This window comes from Clytia hemisphaerica, unplaced genomic scaffold (assembly GCF_902728285.1).
Source record: "Clytia hemisphaerica strain Z4C2 unplaced genomic scaffold, Clytia hemisphaerica genome assembly, whole genome shotgun sequence".
NCBI classification, from domain to species: Eukaryota; Metazoa; Cnidaria; class Hydrozoa; order Leptothecata; family Clytiidae; genus Clytia; species Clytia hemisphaerica.
In genome coordinates this window covers 731,890-739,984 of record NW_027103855.1, presented here as the reverse complement: position 1 = coordinate 739,984, position 8,095 = coordinate 731,890, and positions in this window count along the sequence as shown.

Here is an 8,095-nt window from a genome sequence, read left to right as displayed (position 1 = left end):
TCGAGCGTAAATAACATACCGCAGTGATTCTAAAAATAGACCAAGGATTTATTATACACTGGATATACAAGTAACCAATTTTTGCCGATTTCTCGTGTACTAGCTATGTCCGCAGTAATGATATTATTGTTCACTTTCCTTCCCTCATTAAATGTTTTTTCGAAGCATTTTTATTGCATTTCTTATCGAAAACCACTCATCCAATTCCCAAAAGAGACTTAAAACTTTCCTGTGAGAGTCAGATTCTTCCACTTAATTTATAATTATAAGTCGTTATGACGTTTCAAGCTGTGAGAGAGATGCAAAAGACGTGTTGTGTATAAGAAATTGAATGTTGACACTGGAAATTTCACACTTCAACCTCAAAAAACACCTTGCCACCACTGCCTCCAAATATTTATACCACAGTGGAGCCAGACACGCGTCTTATGTTGCTAATTTCAGCTCTTCTGGGACAGTGGAAGATTTCCAATTGAAAATTCGTGTCACGATAAGCATTTGGTCTGAATTTCTTGTCTAAGAGTTTCTCACACCAGAGGGCACAAGGTATCGCTGGTATGCGAGCCTTACGGGCAAACTTTTTCTGCAATGTACAAAAAGAAAGAGCTAGAGAACTTTTTAAAAAAAGCCGATAACATTTTTGAAAATACTCTTCGAGCCCCATGACAGTGTCCTTTGCGGACAAAAGCTTAACTCAATGTTTTCTGAAACAATGAAATACAATGATCGCTCTCCATCGTTTATGGTCTTTATCCAGTGTATAATAAATCTTTGAAGAGAATCAAATTCTGTTATCCAAGTTTAATCCAATCATCCTTTGCATTAATTGCTTTTGCACGCATACGAATCAAACAAAAAAATTTGGGGATGAATTCGGGTAATTTAAAAAGTATAATTATGATGTTTGACAGCGTGTCTACTGAAGGATCAAAGACTTATAACCAAAACAAGACGTCTAAGCGCATAATTATGCAAAATTATCTCATTGTTCGAACAATAAAAATAAATTTCCTTTGATCCGCACGTTAGTTGCCGACAAGAAGCAAACATGGCTGCCAAAAAATTTCGAAGGCTGACTGAGCTTTGCTCATCTTGGTCAGAAATGAAGTGATTATGAGATAATTATCATGAATTATGTAATCAAATTGGATTGGTTGAATTTGAAATAGTATAATTATGCCATGATACGTTTTAAATTTCAAAATTTCATCAAAATACTGAGATTTCATTGAGATCAAGATGGCTGCTGTCTCCTCAGTCGAAAGGTAAGGTACTACTTTTAATTGGTCTGATTTATATCCTTAATGAATTTTTTCCGGACTGAAAATAATTTTTTCAAGTCTTACAAACATCCAAAATTCATGTTCAGGATGTTTCTTTAGTGGCCTGGCTCTTTTCAGACTGGCCTGGCTCAATGTTTCCAGGGTTTTGCTTTCTGACATGAGGATGCAGATTAAGTCTATATCTCTCGTATCTAGCCAAGTTATCCCTTGTGTAGAAATTTAAAGAATTAATTATTTCAAGTTCCAAGAAAGGAAATAATTACTCAAGTATTGTTGACATTTTTAGCGCCTAAAAGTTTAAAAAATTTTTAAAACAGCATCATTTTTTTTTCTCACATCATCATGGAGAGACATGCTGAACTACTGAAGAATCTTTGTAGATGTTGTGGGAAATCCATCAAGTGTGAGAAAAGCAGAAAACCAAAAGACATAAAAGACTTAATTGAAACAGCAAAACAGTTGAATATATTTGTCTCTGAAGATTCACCCACTGTTCATCCAACAAAATTATGTGAAAGCTGTAGAAAGGTATTCATAAAGATAGACAGTGCAATTAAAAACAACAAAGATTATCACCCAAGTCTACAAGTATTTCAATTCACACCGCATGTAGAAGGTGAATGTAGAATTTGCATGAATCGCAGCAGCAAGAAAGTGGTTGGTAGGAATAGAGCATTAAAACAAGTAAATCAACACAGTGAAACATCATATTGTGTCGGTAGCACCTCATCAGCTGATCAACCCAAAGAGCATGAGTTTCTTCAAAGCAAAAAAGTTTTTCATCCATTATCAGTTAAGGATTTTGCAGAAAGTCTAGGTTTTGCAATGGTTAACTCTGATGACTCGAGTGTAATGTTTGCTATATTTGTTAGACGTGACTCCCCATTTCTTCAGATAAGAAACCTTTTAACTGTCACCATAACTAACGATTGCCACTGGAAGATACACATTGACAACAAAGAGGTAACTTCCGAAGAAATCTTCAGTAGTTTCAGTGAAACTGTTGATGAAAACAGCTGCAAATCCATCCTCTCTTTGTGCACAGAGTCAGTATTTTGTTGTGGAAATGAAGATTTTGTCGATTTATGCGAGAGCAGAAGGGAAGAAGGTAACAGGGTCATCTTTAAAGATCGAAAGGACAAGATAATTGCTCGCGAGTGTTATGACGTGATCTGTATGGCGTTGGGATTAGAGGCAACAATTAGACATGACTCTTGCAGAATGTTACTTACACCAACGAAAAACCAAAAAAGATGTGATGTTTGTACTAAATATCGTGCAACACTGTCTGCTATAAACTCAAAGATAAAAAATGGAAATTTGTCTTTAGCCAAGAGGGACACTGAAATATCTGCTTCGTCATCAGTTCCTCACAAACGCATGACTAACCAACAATTACAAAGCAAACTTGGTAGCAGGAAGAATGAAAATCAGTCATTGAGAAAGGAAAACAAACAGTTAAGAGCAAAAATCAAAAGTCTTATTGAAGATGAAGGAGTGAAAGGAGGAAAAGACATGCATGATACTTTGAAAAAGACACTTGATGAAAAGATTTCCTCAAAAGCCAAAGATTTTCAATTTCCTGAAGGGTCAGCAATGCAATTACTTTTTGATGAGCAAATGAAAACTTCAAAATTATCTAGCGCCAAACAAATGAGATGGCATCCGCTTGTCATTAGGTGGTGCCTTGGTATTTACCATACATCACCTGCTGCCTATGAATTCATTAAACGGTCATCGTTTCTTAAATTGCCTCACAAGAATACTTTGAGGGACTATACTCTTTATACACAGCCTGGAAGTGGTTTCAATTCTGATGTTTTGGCACGTCTCTACAAGGAAGCAGGAGTAGAAAAGCTAGAATCGCACCAAAGAAGTGTCTCCCTGTTATTTGACGAAATGAAGATTAAGGCTGACCTGGTTTACAACAAAACCACTGGTAGGCTTGTTGGTTTTGTAGCGCTAGACAAGGTTACAAATGAAATCGAAAAGTTAGAGAGAATATGTGCTGAAGAGGCTCCAGAGAAGGAAATTGCCTCTCATGTCATGGCAGTAATGGTGAGAGGAATCTACACCAATCTCTTATTTACCATTGCTTACTTCCCAACCAAAGCAATAACGTGTGATGTTATTTTTCCTATTGCATGGAATGCAGTCTGTTCATTAGAAAGTATTGGCCTTTGTGTTAGATGTTTCGTATCAGATGGTGCTTCATCAAATAGGAAATTTTACAAACTTCATTTGAAACCTGGGTCAAAGGAGCTCCCCTACTTTGCGATAAACATATGCAACAAATCTAGAAAGATATACCTTATTTGCGATGTGCCTCACTTGATAAAGACCGTCAGAAATAACTGGGAAAACTCTCATGGGAACAGAAACTCTAGAAATTTGATAGTAAGTATTATTATGCTTTGAAAACCAAAAACTAACTGACAATAGATTTATTTTAATGTAAATTATTAGTGATTGTTTGTTTAAATAATATAAATTATGAGCTATTAGCAAAGTCAAGGTCAAAAAGAGGCTTTTCAGTTTTGCTTTGATTTAACCAGGTTTAGCTCAATTGTGATGACAATTTGAAATCTCAAATAACTAATTTTATTTTTAGTTCAACAATTTCTCCATCAGTTGGGCTCATCTCGTTTCGTTAAAGAATTTTGATTCAAATCCCAACACGCCTGGTTTATATATGACTAAAATCCGGACAGAACATGTAAAATTGACACCTTCATCAAGGATGAAAGTTAGACTTGCTGCACAAGTATGTTTTGTATTAATTGTTTGGATACATCTATAGTAATTGATTTTACTTAGCCCTTAGTTAGCATTCAATTGTTTTGAAGTACACATTTTTTAATGTTTAGAGATGCAATGATTAATAAGGGATCAGAAAATGATCACCATAAATGGATAAAAAAGAATCATTTTAATAAAAAAAACATAAATTTTGTTTCAGTGTCTTAGCTCAAGTGTAGCAGATTGTCTACAATATCGAGACAAACCAGAACTCAAGGGCACTGAAGATTTCTGTCGCAAGTTTGATAATTTCTTCGATTGTCTCAATGGCCAATATGATAAAGCAGGACGTGATGCACGAAAGCCTGCACTTGACCCTTATCGATCAGTGAATGATTCTCGTTTCACAGTAAGTTAAATCCTTATAGACATCTCCCAATATCTATTCTACAACAAATCAATAAATTATAGATTTTGCTACACAAAATATCACAACAGGAAAACAATTTAAAACCATTTTTTTTAGTGGCTTGAGGATGACTTCATCAGAGATTACATCATTAAATGGCAAGACGAATCCAAATCTCAAACCCATTTGACAAAGAAAGAAAGGAACAAACTTTGCCTAAGTCAACCCACTTTGGAAGGACTGCAGATCACAGGTTTAAAATTTGTTATACCTACAGTACCAAAATATTTCAATTTTTTAATCTTAGATTTGTTGGACTCATTAATTTTTAAGATTCATATTTGAGGAGCTGGTTTTGAGTGATAAATTTTGGCATCATGTTATTGACAGTACAATTTTATAGACTGTACCTTTGAAAGTTCCAGCTCACCTTTATTACAAAATGTAAACATTCAAGTTATTATTGCTGATATTTAACAATGTAAAGTTAAATTAAGAGAAGTAGAGTCTACTTCTTTTAATTTGATCATGCTCTGATATCATTGAGCACTCTCAGCAGATAGAAGAAAACTGACTTGAGCCATGTATAAAGTTTTATTTAAAAGAATTAAATCAAAAATCATCATCCATTCAATTTAAGGTCTGTAGATTATCATGTAAACTCTGGGAAAATTCTTTTAAATGATTTTTTTATATAATTTTTAATAAGTAAGAAGTATAAACTGTTGTCCCTTTTGTCTCTACTTTACCAGAATAGAGACAAACAAAGAATTAGAATTAGCATTCTTGGTCAAGTCTTGAATTATATAGTAGATAATAATGGGTGCAATAACTACCTTACTTTAATTTTTCTCTTACTTTCTGAATTTTAGTTAAGTCAACAGTGGGATTGATCAAAGATCTGCTTAATGAATTCCCCAATTTTTTTGTGTTAAGTGGGAAATTTTCCCAAGATCCACTGGAGCAGCACTTTTCTGCCCAAAGGAGAAAGTGTGGGTTCAATACACACCCTACAGAAAGTCAATATGCTACCAGTGAACTTGCCTTGCATGGTATCAAGTCCAAGAACGTTGCAAGCATGAATGGCAATTGTACAATCCCTGAAGAACAACAACAAGAATTTATGGAAGATAGTAGAATTCCTCTCAAGCGTCGAAGAACCCAAAGCAAATAAAGGTCTTTCTGTTCTTTTTATTAGGGATAATCCTTTGATTTTTTTTCAGTGTGTCCTTCATCTCTAGCGTTAGAACAATTAATTAGAAATCAAATTTAAAATCGCTTCCTATAATTCTTTTTGTTCTGCATTTCTTGATAAGTCTAAAAAATATAAGGAGGACTTTGTAAAATTCTGAAAAAGAAATTCTGATTGATCCCTTCTTTTATATAATGTTGGAATATTTTCACTGCAGTAAAGTGAGATATCTCATCTTATCTGCGTAATGCTTTTCTGTCTATTTTTTGAGAAATCCATTTCATTTTGAATATTCAAAGTTCAGAATGGTGGGTTGAAGGAAATGTAGATTTTTTACAAGGGTAGACTTTTTAAATTTTTTTATTTTTGCTAAAAGTTTTGTAAGAGAGCTAGTTTTTGCTTTCCTACAATTAATTTCTATTATCAAGCAAGGGAAAGGAAAAATAGATCATGAAAGCTGGATGATTGTTTCATACTATTATCCTGCTTTTCTGTTTATTTTTCGAAAAATTGTATGTTTTCATCTTATTTCATATATATTTTTTTATTATTTATTTTTTCTGCTTATTTTTGAAAATGAAAAATATGATGTTTCATTCTTCATTCATGAAAGATAATCTTCATTTCTACAGATATTTTTGTTAATTCTGTGATTTAGAGTATTTCCTAGCAACTTGCAAATCGAGGAAGGGTCTGGATTTAAGGCAAATCCACCAAATTTTCTTTCCGCCAAAATTTCCTCCTTTAAAGTACATTACTGTATACGGCTTGTTTTCTGTAAAAGAATTCTTCATTTTCTGTTGTTTAACTTTTTTCATCATAATGTCTGGATGATTATTTTCCTAGCAGGGAGAATTATAAAAGTTCAATTCTTTCTCAGGCTTTTTCTCATAAAAATATGAAGTTTTGGTACTGACTAAATTCCCTCATGATACATTTAGTAACGAATCGAAGATACCATGTCTATTGCTTTTTTTTCTGTAAATTCTGAACATTTTGGTCAGGATGCACAGAACATCCGAGATAAATGGAAAGTAATGTGTTTTATAAAAGAGGAAGCAAGTTCTTTGAAAAGCTTTGAATTTTAAAAGACAAACTAAGAAATAAGTTTTTCACCAAGGGTGCGTTTAAACCCTATTGTTTTATTTTTTCATGAACTACTAGATGTTTTGGAATACAAATACTAATATGGTATTAAAAAACGAACTAAAATATGTGTACAGGAAAAAAATAAAAAGGTTTATTTTGATATTTTATTTAAAATGAAAGACAAAGCATGTTTCCATGACTAAAAATGATAAAATGCAAATGTAAAAAGAGCTAGAGGACAAAATATGCAGCACAGCTATACTTTAAGCATGAGCCTGATATCCACTACATGTGTATGAAGGACAGAAGGCCAACTCCAGCAGGAGGGGGGAGCCTCCTGGACGAGCTTTCTGATCTGGAGTTGACCAAGACAAAGTCAAACAAACCAAGATTGATTTTAAATACCGACAACCAACACTACTAACATGCATAAACCTAACAATTCTAAGCTGGTAGACAAAAACACCCTGTTTATAGACCAGACCTACTTAACAAGGCTTGACCAGGCTTCTAAACCATATTTGTTAAAGTTTATTCTGAAAGTGCATACTTTCTTTAGACATTGATAGAAATAATTTCGAGCAGAATATTTTGATTGGTTGAATTATTTCAAAAATATGAAAAAGATTTCAGCATAAAAATGAACCTTTTAATCCAGGAATAACTATGGAAAGTATTTTGAACAATTCTAGATATCAACATAAAAAAATCTGCTTTAATGATTCTAGTCTGATGGCTTGCTAGGGTGAAAAAAATGCAAAGTCTGTTCTCATTTTTATTTGGCTCTCAAAGTGAAAGGATATCTAGAATTTAGGATAGCTATGTCGTATATAAAATGTTTATTTTCTATGCCGGAATCTCTGAAAAATGAAAAGCAGGGATCAGAATATTTCTATTGGGTCAAAGAATATTGTACTCGACTGGATCCCTTCATTTCTCATCTTCATTAGAAGTATCCTGAAATATTTCAACAAATTCAAAATTTTAACTTTGTTTCTATAGTTTAGAGCTGAAGATGATACTAGATATCGAAATATATTCTCAACAAAATAACACCAATCCATTGTTGGTTTCATTGAAACAAAAAACAAAAAGTTGAAGATTTCTTGGATGAGATGTCATTTCGCCCAAAAAGACTATTGTAAAGTATTGCTTTGTGTTACACATTTTAATAAGTAAAATGCTAAAAAATAGTAAAATCATTTAGATGTCGGATTAGATTTATTGTTTCTTTTAGCATTTAATTGCTTTCTATGGGAATGCTCTCCTTTATCTGACACTTTGTCCTTGTATTTTTGTCTTAACCCATCCACCCAAGCTCTGACAAATGCCTTGCCACGTATGTCAATCCATCGTACAACAACCAACTTAAACAAACTCTCT